We start from the raw sequence: 19,870 nt of genomic DNA on the forward strand, positions 1-19,870 counted from the left end.
TGTGTGTGTGTGTGTGTGTGTGCGCGCGCGCATGTGTATCTCCCCTCGGCGGGGTTGCTAGGCTTGCTGCGTGATAAATTGGAGTGGTAAATGGATCTCCTTTTTTTGTCCTTGTCGCCAGATTCATCTCTCTCTCATCCAGCAGACACCCTCACAGCAGGTGGCTCACCACCAGCCCTGGAAGAAGAGAGGCGAGGAGAGAAAGGAGGAGAGAGAGAGAGAGAGAGAGAGAGAGAGAGAGAGAGAGAGAGAGAGAGAGAGAGAGAGAGAGAGAGAGTTGAGAGAAATGTGTTGACAGTGCCACCTGCATGGTTAACAGTGTGTTCTGCACTCAAGTAATCGATGCATTGATGTCAAGTATTCATCTGAAACACTGTATTTTTGGTAAAGGCCACATGGGAGGCAGGTGTTAACAGCTGAATTGATGTCCTATGATTTAATGTTAAGAACTGAGAGTACTTGATGGTTTGGTTAGTGGCCTTTGCCATCATAGCCTTTTAAAGGTCAATAACGGAAAATAGAAATAGAAAAGTATTGTGCAAATACACATGTTTGGACATGCTATGGTACCGACAGACGAATGACTCCTCACAGTGTGCAGGAGCAGATTTGTCCTCAGCTCTGTTGCCGTGCTGACATGGCTACGGTAGTGCCTTGTGCAACAGAAATAGTTCTGTAGCGAGGCATTGTTTGTCACGACAGCATCTTAAAGTCAAAATAAACTAGCTGAACTCTAAAGTATGACATAAATGTATATAATGTACAGTATACTGTACATCACACTAAAGAATAGCCACAGTCACAGTGGACCTTTGGTACATCATATATGTTATGACATGAAGCTAAAGGTGTTATAGTTGGTGCATTTGTAGGTACATTTGAAACCATTGTTGTGCCCATAGAGACATCGGTATTGACACTGGGAAATTGGAGCAGCAGGAGCCAAGATGTGCCCCCCTCCACCTCTCCATCAACTATGGGGTAGCAGGTGAAAACAGAGGGGTGGTTGCAGTGGCTATGTGGGGGTTGAAGACCCCATATGGGTCGAAAAGGTGGTGGTTTGTGAAGAAGGAAAAAACCAGAAGGGTTCCCCATCGATTGTACCTCCTGCTGCTGTCTGTTGAGGTCATATTTGTCTTCAATGTTTTCTCCCTGAAATAGATTGCAGAAAGACAAATGGAAAAAGAAGGAAATACCCCCCCCCCCCCCCCCACACACACACACACACACACACACACACACACACAAACACAGAAGTTAAGAACTCAGGGATAAGAAAGCTAACCAGCGTTTGCATTTTTAAACACCCAAATCATCTCAGGCCAGCTGTACAGCCTCACAACACCAGCACAGAACACAGAACTGCTGAGGAGAATTGGCCACATTCTGACCAAAAAGACCAAAACTAAAGCAGGGTTTTTAACTGTGTGGGGGCGGGGGTTGCTACTGAGACTCTGTGTTAGTGTGCATACTTATGAACATAGAGTATGCTCATAAGTTTGTATATGTTAATATGCCCTTGCACACCCCATGTGTGTACTGTACCAAATGTTTGTGCAGTATATAAGTGAATGCATGTGTGTGTACAGTATATGTGCTTGGTGTGTGTGTGTGTGTTTGTGTGTGTGTGTGTGTGTGTGTGTGTGTGTGTGTGTGTGTGTGTGTGTGCGCGTGTGTGTGTGTGTGTGTGTGTGTGTGTGTGTGTGTGTGTGTGTGTGTGTGTGTGTGTGTGCGTGTGTGTATATGTGCGTAGCCTATGTGTACACAGCTCTTCATGTCACTTGTCGTTGTCCCTCTCCTCTGGCTGTTTTGTGTGAGCGCTGCTTAGCCCTTAATCGCGTTACAGGATTACCAGTCTGATTCCTCTCTGTTTCCCTCTCCTGGTTCCCACATAGCCCTCATGCAGCCACAGTGTGCGGATTAACATAATAATACTGCCCTTTGCTATTACACCAGCAGTTAACAATCCACTCCATAGACTCCACTGCTCTGTATTCCCAACCAAGACTCCGTCTATCCGCTAACCTGCTAATCAGGTAGCCGCCAAGCTGCCTCAGGTGAATACCAGCTTTTCTAGACATTGTTTTGTTCCGCATAAGCATTATATGGATATTGATGTGCAGCAGTAGTATCAACAGTACAATGGTGCATATCTCATATGGAATGGACTACAGTATTGTTGAATGTCTTGGATTTGTGAATACCTTTAAGGGAAGTGTAATGCTAACTGAGTGGCTAAGTGCTGATAGCTTTAATGAGCTCTAGCTGTGTTGCTGAGCTGGGCTTGTCCATGCCTGGCTGGGAGCTCAGGGCTGTTATTCCCCTGTGCTCGTCTCTCTCTCTCTCTCTATCTATCTTTCTCTTGCTCTCTTTCTCTCTCTCTCTGTCAGTCTCCCTCTCTCTCTGGGGACTCCCTAACATGCTGACACCCTCACCTGGAGATACTGTCCAGAGATGAACAGATGCCCTAGGTCTGCTGTGGAGAGAGAGAGAGAGAGAGAGCGAGAGAGAGAGAGAGAGAGAGAGAGAGAGAGAGAGAGAGAGGATTTTACAGACTCACACAAGCTTAACCTCTCATACACTTATACTTATACACATACTGTATGCAGACGCACACAGAATCACAGACAAAGAATCACACACAAATACAAACACACACACACACACACACACACACACACACACACACACACACACACACACACACACACACACACACACACACACACACACACACACACACACACACACACACACACACACGCACACACACAATGGAATAATTTCCTTAATCTCAACCTACCTGCAACACTGAACACACACAGACAAACCAGCACCAACCCACACCTCTGCACTCATCTTCACTGGTCTTCCATCCTTGACTCTCAGCACAGCTGAAATCCCACTGACTTATTCACACACACACACACACACACACACCCACACACACACACACACACACACACACACACACACACACACACACACACACACACACACACACACACACACACACACACAGTGACCGCTGAAAAGAGTAGTGGAGACTATGTCTCTTTGTGAATGACCTCTCTGCTCTCTGGTGTCCGAGTCTACTTTGCTGCTGGACCCCTGCATGTTTCTCCCAGCAACCCCCCGCCGTCTCCTGCCGTAGCCTTGCTAATAAATAGCCCAACAACAACACGTCATCCCCAGCCAGCCTCCTGATAAACCTCTCAAGGAGCACACAGAAGAGAGACAGAGAGAGTGAGAGCGAGAACCAGAGAGAGAAAGAGAAAGCCTTAGAGAGAATGTCTCAATCTCTCCCTCTCTCCTTCTTTTCTTTTTATCCCCACTGGTGTTTTTCTTTTACCCTCACCTGTCCATCAAGCCTCCTGGGGAGCTCCATTTTTGCCCTTTTTTTGTTCTCCCCCTCTTTGCTTTATGTGTTTGTTTGTGCATTTCTTGGCAGCTCTGCTGGTGTTCTGTCTTTGTTCCCCTGTCCTCTATTTTCCTTCCCTTTCTCTCTCTCTCTCCCCCCTGGTCTGGGTGTCCATCTCACCTCCTGTCTTTGAGCTGGGGGGTGCGGGTCTCGGACGGGGCTCTCAGACAGTAGATGATATCCCCAGACAGCCTCTGAATGGCCGGAGACACGCCGCCAAAGGATCCAAAGTGGGAAGGCTATTGATCTGTTTGGCTTGTGCTTTTTGTAGGACATTAACAGCTCTCAAAAGAAAAGAAAAGAAGAGAAAAGAAACACAAACAACCTTCCGATCCCATTGGCAGCCCCTCTCTGGCCTTACCAACACGACAACAGCTCACTTTTACCTGTGAGCTGTGAGAAAGGGGCCTGAGTGAAATCCAACAAAGACTCGCTCTCAAACAGATCTTTAATGCCATACTAGCTCCCCTTTAGCATCTGAAGCATCTCCCCTTCTTATGTGATGCTTTCATCAGAGTTAGCAGGAGCGATAGTCTTAGCTAACACGCAACAAAGGGAGCATTGCTCGCGCAGGTTGGAAGCCATTCCCTGTGATCACTTTGTGTAAATCTGCGCAGACACTGTTGTCGCCACAGCAGGCGGGCAGCAGCACAATTGTCAGATACTGACTGTGTAATCCTCCTCTTTCAATCATGTTCACGTGGGCAGAAAAAAAAACATATGAAGCAGCAGGTATGGCAAAGATAAACCTCTGTGGGGGAACAAGTTAAGTCAATAAGCATGGAGCAGCATAATAGCTGCAGTGGTCTCCTTATATAGCAAATGCTTCAAAGTCCATTGTGTTGGCAGGTTTAGAAATGTCTACTGTATTGAGGGGGCGAGGGAGCAGAGTGTAGACAAAATGTCAAGATAAGGAATGGGAACAAGCGGGAAAATGAAAGCTGACCCAGGCAAGTCGTTTTTGACGGGAAAGCGAGAGATCGAGTGAAAGGAAGATGGGAAAGAGAGCCTGGCAGAAGTGCCCTTGTCTGAGACAACAACACAAATGGGCCATTGCTGTGGTTGCATAAGAGCTTCTTTTGAATCAGCAGGCTCGTTTTTTTTTTGACATAGCCGTGCTGCTGCCTTGCGCTGTGATGTGCTGAGCAGGTCAGGCTTTCTGTTGTGTGAGTCGATGCACCCATTGCATGAAAGCAGATTTTGGGGTGGGGGATTAGCGTGTGGGAGGAAGGGGGGGGGGCTTCATAGAAGTGTTCCCACCATGACAGAGCGGGTGGCTGCCAGTGGAGAGCTGGAGTGCTATCGATCCCCCTCCATCTGGACGCAGGATACGAGGGAATTGCAGCGCAGGGTTTGGGTGGGAGGAGAAGGTATCGCCCTTAGCCCACAAGACAAACCCTGGATATTTGGACTCCTCAGACGTCCCGCAGCATCTCCAAGGCAACGTTTCTGATGTCTCACCTTCCTGAAGCCTCTTTTTTGATACACAAGGGGAATAGAACATTACCTTACAGACATTACCTGTGAGTGATAGCACGGAAGATCACTCACTTGACTTCATGCTCTAACCAAAACTAGATGGAATGTATGTTCTGTCCGTAACCGTGGGTGTGCTTTTTGGTGTAACCTTGTATGATAGATAGCTTGTTTTCTATTGAGCACACTGTTAGAGGGGTATCTGACCGTGAGTTGTTTTGTTTTTTCCCACCTGTCGTTTGTAAGCTGTCTCTGTTTGACTGAGTGTCTGGGCTAGTGTACTCCGAGCCAAGCTTCAGTGTTCAATCTGGGAAGACAGACGCATGGTCCATCTGATGGAAATGATGAATGCATCACCTTACACTTCTGGTGGGGCTCCATGTCGCTGGTATTGACCTGTAAATCTCTTATGGCCCACGTTACACACCTGGCCAAGTCTCTCTCTCTCTGTGTGAACTCTCTCTCTTCTTTCTGAGTCTCTTCCCTGCTGCCTCCGACTGTTTCTCTCTCTCTCTCTCTCACACTCCCTCTCTCTTTCATTCTCTCTGAGCTAAAGAGCACATCGTAATGATTAGGCTTTGATTTCCACTACCTCAAATCCATTCTGTGAAATAAAAGCTAAGCTTCTGGGTTTTTGTCACTGAAGCACTCATTGTTGGACACCTTCCTCTCTGTATTGCACGCCTGCTTTTCATCATCCATCAGTAGGGTTTCTGCTTGGTATCCGCCAAATGCACGCCTGTGTGGATGTGAACGCCGGATCAAATATTTATGAGCGAGCAGTTAGCAGCTGAAGGGCAAGCCATGCGTTGATAAGGCTTCATTTGTCTGCTGAGATTTAGAGTGAGATTTGCAGTGTCTAGCTCTCATTAACAGACACAGAGTGAATATTGTGTGTGTGCTGCGTGGGTGTGTGTGTGTGTGTGCTGCTTAATAGCTGCAGGGCTGTCTGGCTAATTAAATAGTCTTCTCTTCATTAACCATCCTCACCTTAACCTCACCTGCACAACCCAGTCACTTAACACCAGTCCATAATCACGGCCATTTCCTAGGCCGGACACTAACACAATTACAATGAACAGGTAGTCTGTTGTGAGGGCTCAGGCCAACAGCTCCGGATGAATCCGCTTTGCTGTTTTTTCAGAGGTCAGCCAAAACAATGGGATTGACTAGCATTCATTCAACATGTCTGGCTTCAAATTAGAGGGAGGGAGGGAGGGAGGACGAGCAAAATGCTTTGCAAAAGAGAGTCTTTTGTGTTGTTTGTTAGGTTTCTAAGAGAATGGGTTATTTTCCCAGTGGTTCATAAGGGTAAGGGCATACTCAACACCACATTTCAGCCTTTTTGTGGGACTGATGCTTCAGAGAGAAAAACAAGTATTTTCTGTTTGTTGTTGCCAAGGCCGTGCAAAAAGAGAAAGAAGAAGGGGAATGAGTGAGGGAGTGATTATGAGAGGTTGAGAGACAGAGAGAGATAAGAGAACAAGAGACTCACAAAAAAGGCACCAAGAGGAAACCTTGAAGTGGAGAGAGAGAGAGAGAGAGGGAGAGAGAGAGGGAGAGAGGGAGAGAGGGAGAGAGAGAGAGAAACACCAGCCATAACTCTATGTGTGTTTGCGGGCCTGAAATATATCGCCGGGAAGGGCTGCGGCTGTCCTGAGGGACGGATCTAAGCTCACCGTTCTCATAGAATGAGATAACCGCTGTATATCAAGCCCGGGTCGGATCGATACCGCCGCTACCCCGGACACACTGACACCCACCGGCCGGGCCATCCATTCTCCACTGCGGGTCGGATCCAAAGCCCACTACTCCATAAAGCACAGTAGAGAACAAACAGCAGAGCCGGCATTCATCACACCACTCACTCTCCCATGCCAGCAGTCAATACAGGTAGATGGCCATGGAGACAGAGAGAAAGGGAGGGAGAGAGTGGGAGAAAGAGAGAGGGAGAGAGAGAAGGGGAGAATGAGAGGGAGAGAGAGAGAAATGGAGCAAAGAGAGTCTGATCCATACACTACAGGGTGTAACAGAAGCCCCACCCTGTAAAGGGTCTGCATCACATCAATAGGCAATAGAAACCTAGCAGAGGCGCATAGTAGGTGTAGGAGCAGTCGATGGGAATGGCACCTCTGAAAAGCCCACAATCGTAATTATTATCACAGCAATTATTGTGGCCCGTGTTTCATTAGGACACCCACGCCGCTTAATTATAGTGGGCCAGAACCAGGAGCGGGCTGAGAAAAAAAGTGAGAAAGAGTTAGAGAGCGAGAGGGGAGGAAGAGAGACACACAGAGAGAGAAGAAGGGAGAGAGAGAGCGAAAGGGAGGAAGAGAGAGAGGTAAGAAAGTGAGAAACAGAGAGAGAAAAAGAGAGAGACAGGGGAGGAAGAGAGAAACAGAGAGAGAGAGAGACAGGGGAGGAAGAGAGAAACGGAGAGAGAGAGAGAGATAGGGGAGGAATAGAGAAACAGAGAGAAGAAGGGAGAGAGAGAAATTGGTTGGGAAATGACGCTCTTCCCCTTATCGGTGCACATAAGAAGTAGGCGTGTAGCTGTCAGTGCGCAGTGGAGTGTGCGTGAGACTGCTGACAGCTCCGCTCACAGACAGCCTAATCTCACACACCTATCTGTCAGCATATGGGATGCTCTCTCTGTCTATCCCTCTTTCTCTCTCTCTTCCTCTCTTTCGTTACCTTTCTTCCTCTCTGGGTCTTTCTCTCTCGCCCGCTCCCTCTGTCTTTCTTTGTACCCCATTCCCTTGTGCTTGTTGCCTCGCCATTTCTATAGCCTCCACCCACAAATGTGCTTTTATGTTCTCACTGTGCTCTCTATTCTCCAGCTTTCACACTCTCATCCTCCTCCTCTTCCTCTTCCTCTGTGTCTGTTCTTTCATTCTCACTCTCCTCGCCTGCTTTTTTTTTGCCTACACACACACACACACGTATACACACACACACACACACACGCACACACACAGGCACATACAAACACACACACAGACGCACACGCACACACACGCACACACACGCACACACAGGCGCACACACACACACACACACACACACACACACAAACGTATACACACTGGCATAGACATGGTAATGTGAGCGTCCAGGAACACTCAAAAGAATCGTAATGAGGTGGGACTTTATGAAACTGCAGTAGAACAGGCAGTGCGTGTGATGGAGTGTTCTATTGGACGCCGTGTGTCGCTGAAATTAAATATTGATTTACACTCCTTAAATCAGCGAGAGATGGGCTCCCGATAGAGAACCAAACCTTAAGCAGCACAGATTATTAAACCCAGTTGGGCGATGTTCGCTTGTTGATAAATATACGCTGTTCAAAGTCCCCTAAGATCCTTACTCCTGGGTGTTGTGCACCGGTTCTAATGTCACTCATTTGAACAGCAGCTTACCTTTCACATGTCTGAGGAGTCATCCTTTATGTCGCACTAAGTGCAGTTTCCTATGTTTTCTTAAGTGGATACACTTGGGTGGAGAGCATTTTCATCAACCTGTTTTTATTTTTCATCTGTTCTTCTGCTAATGATGACTTCCTTTTTTTTTTTTTGAGGGGCAGGCAAAAGAAAAACAAACTCATTTATACTGTGTGGTCTTACGAATGTAAACACTGAGAATCAATCTTGTGAATAGCTGTTCAAAGAAATGAAGAATGGTTTAATGGGGAAATTGTTTTGAGTTCCTGGCCTCCGGGCTGTAGATTATGTGATAATTCAGAATATTAATGTGTGTAGAAAAGCACATTAACCAGCCTCTCTCCTTCTCCTCCTCCTCCTCCACCTCCCCCTCCTCTCTCCTGTCTCTGCTACCTCGGTTTTTTGCGAGGGATGTGCAGAAAAGAGCTGAGTTTTCTGAAACACTGCGTTTGTCCTCTGGCAATGAAGCGTTGGATGGCGAAGAAATAGCTGATGTTTTACGGTTCAGATGAGGGCTTTGAAGTCGGACAAAGGGTTTTTATGGGCATAACCACCTGCAGCGTCGGAGCGAGATTTTCCTCTTAGCTGCACGTTCATCCTTAGCATTACCATGGGGCATTAGTGAAGGCATTTCACACATGCTCCATAGGCACATGCATGACTGCGCTTGGTCAGGAGGCTCAGTTAAGACAGAATGGCTCAGCCTAGGGGCCACCAGAGCCTAAATAGATTGTAATATGGCAGCCTACCAATCTAATTTTTTCTTGGTTAGTCTGTCAAGGTGAAAAATACTCTTTTAGTTATTAACAGAAAATAGGTGCCGTGTTGCATAGTAGAACGCACTGCCACCATTTAGTATTTTTTTGCAGTGTGAGAGACCTCTGTGGCATCACTCCACAAACAGAATGCGATTATCTACAAACTGTGTCAGACGAGCACAAATGAAAGCTATATGAGAGGCGGCATGCTTGTCATGAGACTACTTGGGACTCCCTCTCAGTGTGGGAGACCTGGCAGCCTTGCAGCAGATGCTGCCATTCAGGATGACTCCGTACGCCTCCTTCATGTAGCATTATAATGCACCGCTTTCCAATACTGATGGGGTGGTAGTGCTCCATTGAAATGCAATCAGATCAAAAGGCGTGCAATTGATCCAGGCAGGGTGTATTTTCTCTCACTAAGACGGCGTGTTGGGCATTTGTCTTGTCACCTGATTCGCTGAGTCTGGGTTCATATTCTAATTATTCTCTCTAAAAGCCCTCTGATTGGACAAGCTCCAAGTATAACCAATCAGCGCCTCAAATTAGAGGCTTCAGCTGCAGCCAAAAGCTACATTTTGTCTAGTAGGAAATCTTTAGCATTACTTTCCGGTTGCCAGCTGGCTACTCCTTCTGACAACACAGAAGAATAGGTTCTGTCATCCGTTCCTTTACTTCTCCCTCAGTGAAAGAGTTTCTATGAATCTGAAAGAGCAGATAATTACAGAGGAGGAGGGTAATGTCTATGAGATGCATGCTTGAACTCCCACCCTTATGTAAAACTGCTGGTTCGACAGAATCAGGATGAAGCCCACAACTTCTCATTTTGACACATTTCAAATCCCACGTAATATGCACATTGCAGAACTTTTTTTCCGATTTTGAACTTAAATCTGTCAAGGTTGATTGTGAATGTGTTAAGCGGAAATGGAACTTTCTGAAACAACCTTGGGCGTCGGGAAGGCAGGATCAGTGAAAAATTGGGTAAAATGTGCACTTCAAACAGTCGTGATCAAAGTGCAGTGCTTGTTTTTTTATGTAACGCACATGTTTGATGCTGCCTGCTGAGCAGTGGAAGAGGAGACAGATAAATCAGTCTTCCTTCAGCTTCTTGTAGTGGAACGCAGACACATGTGAGGTGGAAACATCTAGAACAATCAGCACGGCTCCAAATGAAGAAAAAAAAACAGTCCCTAGGCTGAATAAAACATTTTTTTTGTCATTTCCCAAAGTGCAAGGGGAAAGTTTGGCAAACATTGATTGAGTTAAGAGTTGGTGCCATGATTGCCGTTCATTCTCTCATCTGCATTTCAGGAAGAGGTCATGACATGCAATCAGCCCCAACTGATGGGCTCATGTTAACACAGGAAAGAGAATGAGAGAGATAGATTGAGAGTGGTGTGGCAGACAGATGAAAGAGGTGTTGAGTGGACTTCTTGAACTCCTGACCTCCTCAGCCAGCTGTAGATTTCTCTTGATGGTAAATCCATACTGAGCTCTTCTCCACGTAAAGCCCTGTATACATGTATAGTGATTCCCTCGTCGCCCTTTGCTTTGTAGCTGATTGTTGGTTGCCGTGGGTATTCCAACATCTGGTTGCCAAGGTATCCTCCCTGTTTGTTTCCCAGTGCAACAAGCAGTAGGGTGACTTACTTCACCCACGTTGCATTTCTTTTTTTAGATAACAGTTAACAGTATAATGGATGTGATATGATCATGGAATTTTTTTCCTAACTCAGTCCTGGCATCATTCTTAACTTCCACTGGTAATTGCCTAAATTGCATCGCTTTAAAGTTAAGATTACTTTATCTCTGAACTTTCCCATTTTGTGTTGCCAAATTGCTGCAATTTTAATGTCTCTTGTCACTTCATCGCTGCTAGTCTCTTTCTGTGTGTATGGGGCTTAAGGCATCAGTCTACCCTGATCTTTCTGCTGGCTGGCTCTCCTCACTGATCTCATCAGGGTGCTGCGAGTTACTGGCCTCATCAGAACACGCATGTTGCTTGCCAATGGTAGCCAAGGTGATGGCGGTGATGAGAGGTTGTTGAAGAGGGACGAGAGTGTGTGAGTGGCAGTGAGGATGGAGAGGAGCGGTGAAGGGGTGATTGGTGGGGTCACTAAGCCAGTGTCTAATCAGAGACTGATGCTGCCAAGATGGTGGGGAAGGACTGCTGTAGTTTAACAGTCACCTCTTGGTCGTGTCCCTTTCCAAGACCTGTCTTCATCACTGCCCGGGTCTTGTGGTGCCCGTTCAACAGTTCCAAGGGTTGTTGCCTCAGTAAAGCCCCAAACCTCACTGGCCCATCAGCGGAGGATTAAACTTAAGACGGTCATTTATAGTCGTACCACACAACACCAAGAATGGCACAAATGCTCGCACGCTGCCTTCAAATGCAGCCCCCCATCCTTAAGGGGACAGGCTCGCACATCTGGCAGTCCTCTTAAATGCAGATAATAGCAGCGACACAGAGCTCTCCAGAGACAGGGGGTTGAGGCGGGGACGCGGAGCGGTAAGCCGAGTCCTTATCGAGGTGGCGGCTCTGGCTCCGGCGTGGACGAGAGGTTATTGGCAGTGGGTGAGGAGCGCACGCATTAATGTTACATGCTGTGGGGAAGGAGGGAGAGGGAGGTAGGGTGGGGGGGTGCGGAGGCAGCCTTCTCTAGAGAGGCCATTAGCAGGCTGAAGAGAGAGCGCAGGCAGCTTTGAATATTAGCCGGCAGAGGAAAAATGTGTTTCTGGCTCCCTTTCTATCTCGTAATCACGTACACACACACACACACACACACACACACACACAGTTTTCACACAATGTGTTTGCCCCCATCCATCTGTTGTTCTCCCTTTTTCTGTATCCATTTGCTTTCCATGGCCATTTCCCCTCCCTTCTTTCATTGCCATATCGATATGGTTACACACTCACTGCTTGAACACACATGCGTACCAACAGACAGTTACACACAAAGACACACACATACACACACGCACACGCACACACACACACATACACACACACACACACATACACACACACACCAAAGTGGATTGGGCCTTGTTTGCCAGTGTCAAACTCTCAGTATAAAAATAAAGGCCTCCCACTGGACTGAAGTACACAGTCAACAAATAGCAGCCCATTACAAAACACGCCAAAACTGCTGACAGCTACATCCCTCTCTCTTGTTCTCTCCAGCTGAAATGTATGCAATAAACATCAGCTATGTCAAATGGGAATTGTTGCTCAGGGAGACTACGTGGCAACACTGGGCCTCAAATCTCTGAGCATTAAGTGCTTGTCTGATGTCTAAGCTGCCTGCAGAAGCAAATTAAAGCTATAACACCTTACAGTTAGCGCAGCTAGCTGACTCACCAGCTTGTGGCATCTTAACCCTTCAGCACAGTCACACCAGTTGTTACAAAGGCATATGATTAACACACATACACCCATTTCCTTATCACCAGTATGCTGTAGGGTTAGGGTCAGTAAACCTTCTAGGGAACATAATGTGGAATTTTTAGAATCTTACATTTATTAGAATGTTCAGAACTCCCCTGCTGAAGGATTAAGAGGCAGGACGTCAGTGTTTGATATAGAAATGCAAAAAGGTGTGTGTGGAATATGAAGTCGAATGGGGGGGAAATGCATTGACCTTTAAGCTCAAAATTAGATCGTCCTGGCTCCTACACGGTGATGTAAAACACTCTGGTGGACCCTTCAGAAGAGCAAGAGCTGACACCCTGTCCTTTATTCCTGTTTCAGTGGAAAACCTTCACTCAGATGAAAAGACGTTCACCCAGGGAGAGACAGAGAGAGAGAGAGCGCTAGAGAGAGCAGCGGGGGGAGAGAGACCTACATCAAATTCCCGGAATATATTTCGTAACAATTTCTTAAATTTGGCCCTTTGATATGTAAGTATGGAGTACAAAGAAACAATCAGAAGGCTGGAAAAGATTGAGGGAGCGACAGAGAGGAGACACGAGCTGGAGATACGGGTGATTCAAGACACCAGCGCGTGGTGCGGAATACAAACGGGGAGGGGGAGCCTGATTGGCTATTCTGTTCAGGTAGTTTGCTTAGCACTGCTGCTAAGAGAGACTTCTGATTGGTGATCAAGGCTCCACACATGCACAAACACACACTCTCACACTCCCAGTAAGAAAGGGGGAAGCACAACAACTGTTGCACATACAGCATCACCTGTATGTAGACTACAGTTGCCTTACCAACGCTTTTTGCTTGACTGCTTCAGCTTTCCCTGCTAATGTTATTATTATTTCTGCTATTAATCCAGATGGTGGTACCACAGCTCCTACCCCTTCTACAGTGTCTCCAGCTCCCATCCCTTTTATCACTTACCCTATGGGTCCTGTTAGTGTCTGCATAATTCTACCAGCACTTCCACTGTTCTATTAATGCCCGAGTGAATGCGTTCTGCATAATAGAACAGCAGTGCCAACTCCTGGCAGTAGCAACGCTGTTTGTCTTCTGCGCGCTAATTAAAATGACCGTCACATGCCCTATGCACGGGAACACAGGCAGCCCCAGAATGTGCCGCTCCCACCGTGGAACACGCTGTCCTCTCTCCCGCCGTGGAACACCCTGTCCTCTCTCCGGGTTCGTCAGCATGGGCCCAGAGCCATGCCTCATTTTCACAGGTCTGGACCCCTTTAAGAGCTGTGAAATGGGGAGAAGTGTCCCCTCTGTGGCCCTTGTCTTGCACTCCTCTTTCCTGTCCCTGCTTCTCCCCTCCTCTCCTCTACTCTTCCTCGCCCCCCTCCCCCCTCTCCTTGTGAGCTCTGATGTTGTGATCACTGCGGTAAATGGATTTGTTGCCACTAAGCCTGCATTTTGGGAAATGGGATTTTATGCAAATGCAAGGTTACGCGAAACGCGTGTGCAGGGAGGGGTTGGGGGGGGGGGGGGGGGGTGCACAATCACCGTGTAAACTCGGCTCGCAGTCGGCGTGGCTCTTATTTCACGCCAGGCGAGCCAGATTAGTGGTGTATTCATAATCCAGGGTTTCTATGGGCGGAGGGGAGAGGAGCGATCACAAAACAAGTCTGATAGATAATGGAGCTTAGGGGAGAGGAGAGAATAGCATAGGAGAGGCCTCTCTTAATATTGATTAGCCTGCACATCCATAAGTCTTCTTACGTCTCCTGTACTATATAAGGAGGACTATCAGGAGAGTTTATGAGTGGAATGCACAGACTATGGGTGTGTGTTTTGTTATTGTTGTTTCGTTTTGTTGCTCTCAGTAGGCCTAACGAGATAGGAGCGCCAACATACAGGAATATACAGTCTGGTAATTACTCTTATTTAGTCATAATTAGGATGGAGCAAAGCCAGAGATCATGAAGCAGAACCAAACTCATGTCTCCGCAAGTGGTAGCGCTGTGTTTACCACCAGTGTTGTGCAAGTTCACACTTCAAAAGAGATTGCTGCAAGTTCAGTTCACACAGCTTCAAATTCACCAGTTTACATTCATAGTTCATAATTATGAGGTTTTTTTTAATTCACAGCCCCAGCTAATTTCTTCTGTTTCTTTGTTTTAATGAGCTGCTTTGAGCTTATCTTTTCCGGTTGAATCTCCTCCTTCCCCATCTATTCTCAGTCCCCAATCATTATCACCTTTCACTGGTTGTGTATATAGTTCTGTATTTTACTGGTGGATGAGCAAAAACATATAAAGAAAAAAATTCCTTTGTTTTCTCATACATCAATCTACTCAGTACTCACTACCCACCTACCAAACACCATGCATAATAAGCACCTTGCAGGAACTTCATATGAATGTCACATGAATCTGTACCAACTAGTTCATAAAACTGCATCAAATGATGAACTTGTTTCAGCAGTATAGCTAGCTGCATTGTCTGAATCTCCATTTTGCAAAAAAAAAAAAAACAGTTCAGCTAGCCAGTGTTGTTTACAGTGCACCATGTGCGTATGCACTGTGTTTCACAGCAACCGAGGATTCAGTATCTTGCAAAAACCTGAACGACGCTAAAGTTCTCGTTCTTAAGTGTCAAACGGATACAGATACAGTAACTGTATCAAAACTGTTCATTAAGAAAATGTGCATATTCAATGAACACATACTTTAAGCACGTTCATGCAAAAAACTGTCAACTGCAATGGCTAGCACTAATAATATGCAAATCTAACTTTGCAGTACTTTTGTGCTTTAGAGGGCCTGTAGAGTATGTGGTCGTAGGGCTTTGGTGCTTAGGCATCCCTGTGTGCACTGAGCTGGGCTGGGATTGGCTGGGGGAAGACTGGTGCAGTGCAATGGGCCCCTGCCATGATAACGCAGGCTGCAAACACAGGCTCTGTTTACTCTGCGTATTGTTGTATTACCGCTGCTCCTGTCCAGATGACTAATGAATGTAGTTAAGCTAGATGGCTCCAACCACTCATAATGCTGAGTTATGTGGTGTGCACAAGCACAGAGCCCAACCAACGTCCACACTACTGCCGACCGCTGTGTCTGCTGCGTCCTGATCCACGCCACTGGGTCTTAGCGCCTCGTTGCAATCTCCATCGTCTGCTCACTCCATTTCTCATTTCCCAGCTCACAAGAAGTCACACACACACACACACTGACACACACACACACACACACACACACACACACACACACACACGCACATACACTTAGATGCTGGCATACTAACAGAGAACCTAGAGAAACCCCAGAACATTAATGGTGATTTATTTTTGAACACGCATAAACAGAATTTCCTGCACCACTACTTTATCTTTATCTCAATGACAGTCTTCCATGATTTTTGTTTGTTGCTGCAGTCTCTTTTTCTCTCAACCGTTGCCTCCTGCACACACATATATACACACAAAAATGCACTCACACACACACACACTCACACACACACACACACACACACCTGTGACTCGTGGAGCCACTGTCCAGTTTTTATGCAGATGCCCCATCTGCTGTGCTGCCATGCTCTCTCTCTGATCACCTAATCACAGGGGAGTACCTCTCATACCTCACAGTCACACCTGCTACCTGTAACCAGCTCTGACAGTCAAGCTGCCTCACACAGACACACACACACACATGCACACACTTACACAGATACAAATACATGGCAAACTCCTCCCCACTCACACACATACATGCACATGCATACACACACACACAAACACACACATACACAGATGCACTCACACACACACACACAGAAATGCATTCACTAGCCTCTACACACATATCCATGCATATATGTGTGCATGCATATACACGCACATACACACACTGCAGGCTCGCTTTGACTTTGTGATACACAATCTGGCTCAAGGCTCAACATTCTCAAAGGCTTGAAGCTGGCATGGACTCCATCTCTCACATATGCTTCCATAAGAACTTGGCAGTGATTGCAATTTGAATCAAAATTCTTTCTTTCTTCTTACATGCCCACACACACACGCACACACACACACACACACACACACACACACACACACACACACACACATACACACACATACACACACACACACACATACACACACACATACAGTATATGTAATTGTACATAAACTAGACACTCTGAAGGGTTATAGCCCAGTGGCCATGCATGTCACAGGCAGAGGTAATCTTTAATCTGTTGCACACTGACACAGACAGAGACAGACTTGCACCCAGGTCCACAGCATTCATCTGGTAGAGCTCAGAATATAAGTCCGCTCGCACACAGGCCCTACCCGCATTGACAGTCTCCCTGGAACGGACCGGTAACGAGCCAGCACCCAGCTACACACACACACGGTCTTTGACCGCATCGACCCATGCCAATAGGCACACATTCAGATGGGCAAAGCCTCTTAGCCTCCACGAAAAAAAGAAAAAAAACGCCAGTCGAGTCCAGCAGTGCGCAGCAGAGCGGCGAGGAACGATTCTGGACGGCTCCGACCCAACCGACCGGGTCCCCGTCTGACAGCCAGGCAAGCGTTCAAACGCCTCCTGCCCGGCAGGCCCACCTCAGAGGGGCAGTGGAGGGAAGAGGAAGGATAAGGAATTAGGGCTTTGATGAGAGAGAGAGAGAGAGAGAGAGAGAGAGAGGAAGAGAGAGAGATAGAGAGAGATGTGGCACATGCTTCTGTGTCAGCACCAGATATGGAGGTGAGGCCTTAGCAGACGGCGAGCACTGCGGAGGAGGAGGGCGGCTTCAGAGCCATGGCTGCAGCCAGCGGCCCCGTCCTCTCCCTCAGCAGCGGTGGCCTGCCCCTGTTTGATCAGATGCTGTGAGAGGGAGGGAGAGCTCTCTCATCCGCCTGCCTCTGATCATGACCGTGTCAGTCTTGCATGGGAAACGGTTCCACACGTGTTTCATTCAGTGCTCGCGTCAGTATTAACTGGACATGCACTGTTTGTCATGGTGTGTCTCTGTTATCGAGGCATCAACATTCTCTCTCGCTTTACCTGCTACCTGCCAAAATTCTGTTCATTTAGAGGAGGAAGTGATTTATTGTTGGTTAGTATGGTAGACCTGATCTGATTTCGCAAGGTTGAAATCCGCATCAATGAGCAGCTGTTGGGAAACTGTTGGCATAACAAGGCAGACACAAACAAAATATCCAGCAAATTTTTTTGGATGGATAAACTTAGTGTGTGTGTTTTTGGGAGGAATGCCACTCCATCTGTCAGCAATATGGCTGCATTCGAAGTGACCAGGATCCAGGGTTAACCAACCTGTTAACAGAGTGCAGTTCACAAACTGATCTTACTTCTCAGGTCGTAACTTAGAGATACGTGGTGAGCGGGTGTGTATCCATTATTCATCACTGTTATTTCATGAGCATCCAGGCGGAACATTTTCCCTTTGAAGTGGGGTCAGGTTAAAAGCCAAGTGTTGGACTGAGTGTGTATTGAATGTGTTATTTGGCCCCTCGCCCTGGAATGAAAGTGTTTCTGGCCTGTGCAGGTGGCTTGGAGGCCTGGGGCACTGATAGATTTTTTCCCATCTGAGGCAAGGTCTTGTTCGAGGTTTGGGCTTTTTTTATATACTGTATTGGGGCATTTTAGGAAATGCCTTTTCTTTTGGACAAGTAAGCAACAAGGATATAGTCCATTTTCCAAAAATTTGATAAATATCTCATGAAATTTCATCTAGTTGTTTCATAGAGGGATTGATTTGGAATAAAAAATATGTAAGCAAATCGATAAAGTGCCTTCCTTGCAGAGTCTCCAAACAGTGCGCTTTAGTTTTAAGTAGTATTTGCAGCAAGCCCTGTGCTGTAGCTTTGCAGAGTAAGGCCCCCGATGCCATAAATCTGGAGGGGGGGCGAAAGAGCAACCCATAAATTACCCTATTAGATTTAGAGGCCCAGACCAAAGCCACTGGCAGGGTATCTGGCTAATGACTTCCTAGCCGGAGCATGAAGCAGCAGTTGTTCTTTTGTCTCAGCCGGAGCAGGCTTACAGCAGAGTCGCCGACAACCATGCCAGACCTCTGCCGCTGCTGCAGAGGCGGACGCTCCTGTGGCGAGCAAAGCCTAGCGCGGAGGTAAAGGCCACGCTCCGGTTCTGCCCACCAAAACCCCCACACTGAGCCTCACAGAGGAGATGTGAAGTGACAGACGCTAGCTTTAACCCAGCGTCCAAGTCGGAGTTCTTGATTGCCACGGTTCTCCGTGAGTGAGTCACAGAAGAAAGCATTTGCATTCGCGGCAGACCCCTCCAAGCACAGTGAGCGCAGAACCGCACGCGGCGAAGCTATCGTGCGTAACAAGAACAAGTTTAAAGCAAATCAACCCAAGCATGTAAAGTTGATCAGGGAACATGCCGGACGTCAGCTGCTGGTCTCCGCAGATCCCACAGAGCACCATTAGAGTGACTTCAAGGTGGGATGGTGCCAGGTCCCTAAAAGGGGTCTCTGGCATGACTCATGCAGTAACAAGACTCTTGGGCAGTATCCTCTTACAGCAGTTGAAGGGGAGGGGAGGGGAAAAGTGTCACTGCAGTGTGGAGTGAAGTTGGAAACCGCTGGAAAGTTTGGAGTTGAAGGCAGAGTTGGGCGAGTCTGCCGGGCCAGGCAGCAGCAGCAGCAGCAGGGGAGCGTTTCATTAGCGGTGCCATGCTGTCGGCCGGTGTGGCAGGTCGGGAAGAAGGGGCTGCCGGAAAGCCCTCTGTGTCCCCACTGGCAGACAGCAGGGGCTCCGAGGACTGCTGCCACTGGCAAGAGCACTGTCATCCCGCCTTTTATTTTTTCAGTTTTCTTGATTTTGTTTTATTTATAGCCCCCCCCCCGGATCATCGGTTTCACAGTAAGGCCCCTGCCTGTGTGCCTAACTGCAGCATGCGGTCGCTCCCAACCGTGTTGTTTGAAGTTGTTGTAATCGTTATTACTCATTACACCCTCCACACTCATAATGGATGAACAGCTGAACCTCTGCACCAACCGCGGGGAACAGGTGTTTGCACAGGGGTGAACAGGGCGCCCCTGGGTCCCACATAACGATTCCTCGCCGCTGGCCGCTGTGTTTCAGTGATCAAGGGCCCTATGGTTCAGTCCATAATGCATGTATGATGTGCTGGGGTTGATAGTATGCTGTATATCACCCTGGCTCTCTCTCTCTCTCTATCTCTCTCTCTCTCTCCATGGAGGCTGGAGGGAGATGCTGAGTCTGTGTTTCTGGGAGCAACGCTGGTGCATCTGTGTCCTCCCTGCATGGGGGTGCCTCATACATCAGGGCAACCCCAGAGCCAAGGCCGTGGGGGTTGCCGATGGCTTTGTCGACCCAGCGCCGGTG

The 19,870-nt window shown here is 47.5% G+C and overlaps 1 protein-coding gene across 1 annotated transcript in view; it reads left to right on the top strand.

Annotated features, from left to right (window-relative positions):
* Positions 1-19,870, top strand: part of LOC308365683 (neural cell adhesion molecule 2) — a gene marked incomplete at both ends in the record, with an annotated part of 89,974 nt that overhangs the window by 945 nt on the left and 69,159 nt on the right.

The sequence above is a fragment of the Sprattus sprattus genome, assembly GCF_963457725.1.
Source record: "Sprattus sprattus genome assembly, chromosome: 5".
Lineage (NCBI taxonomy): Eukaryota > Metazoa > Chordata > Actinopteri > Clupeiformes > Clupeidae > Sprattus > Sprattus sprattus.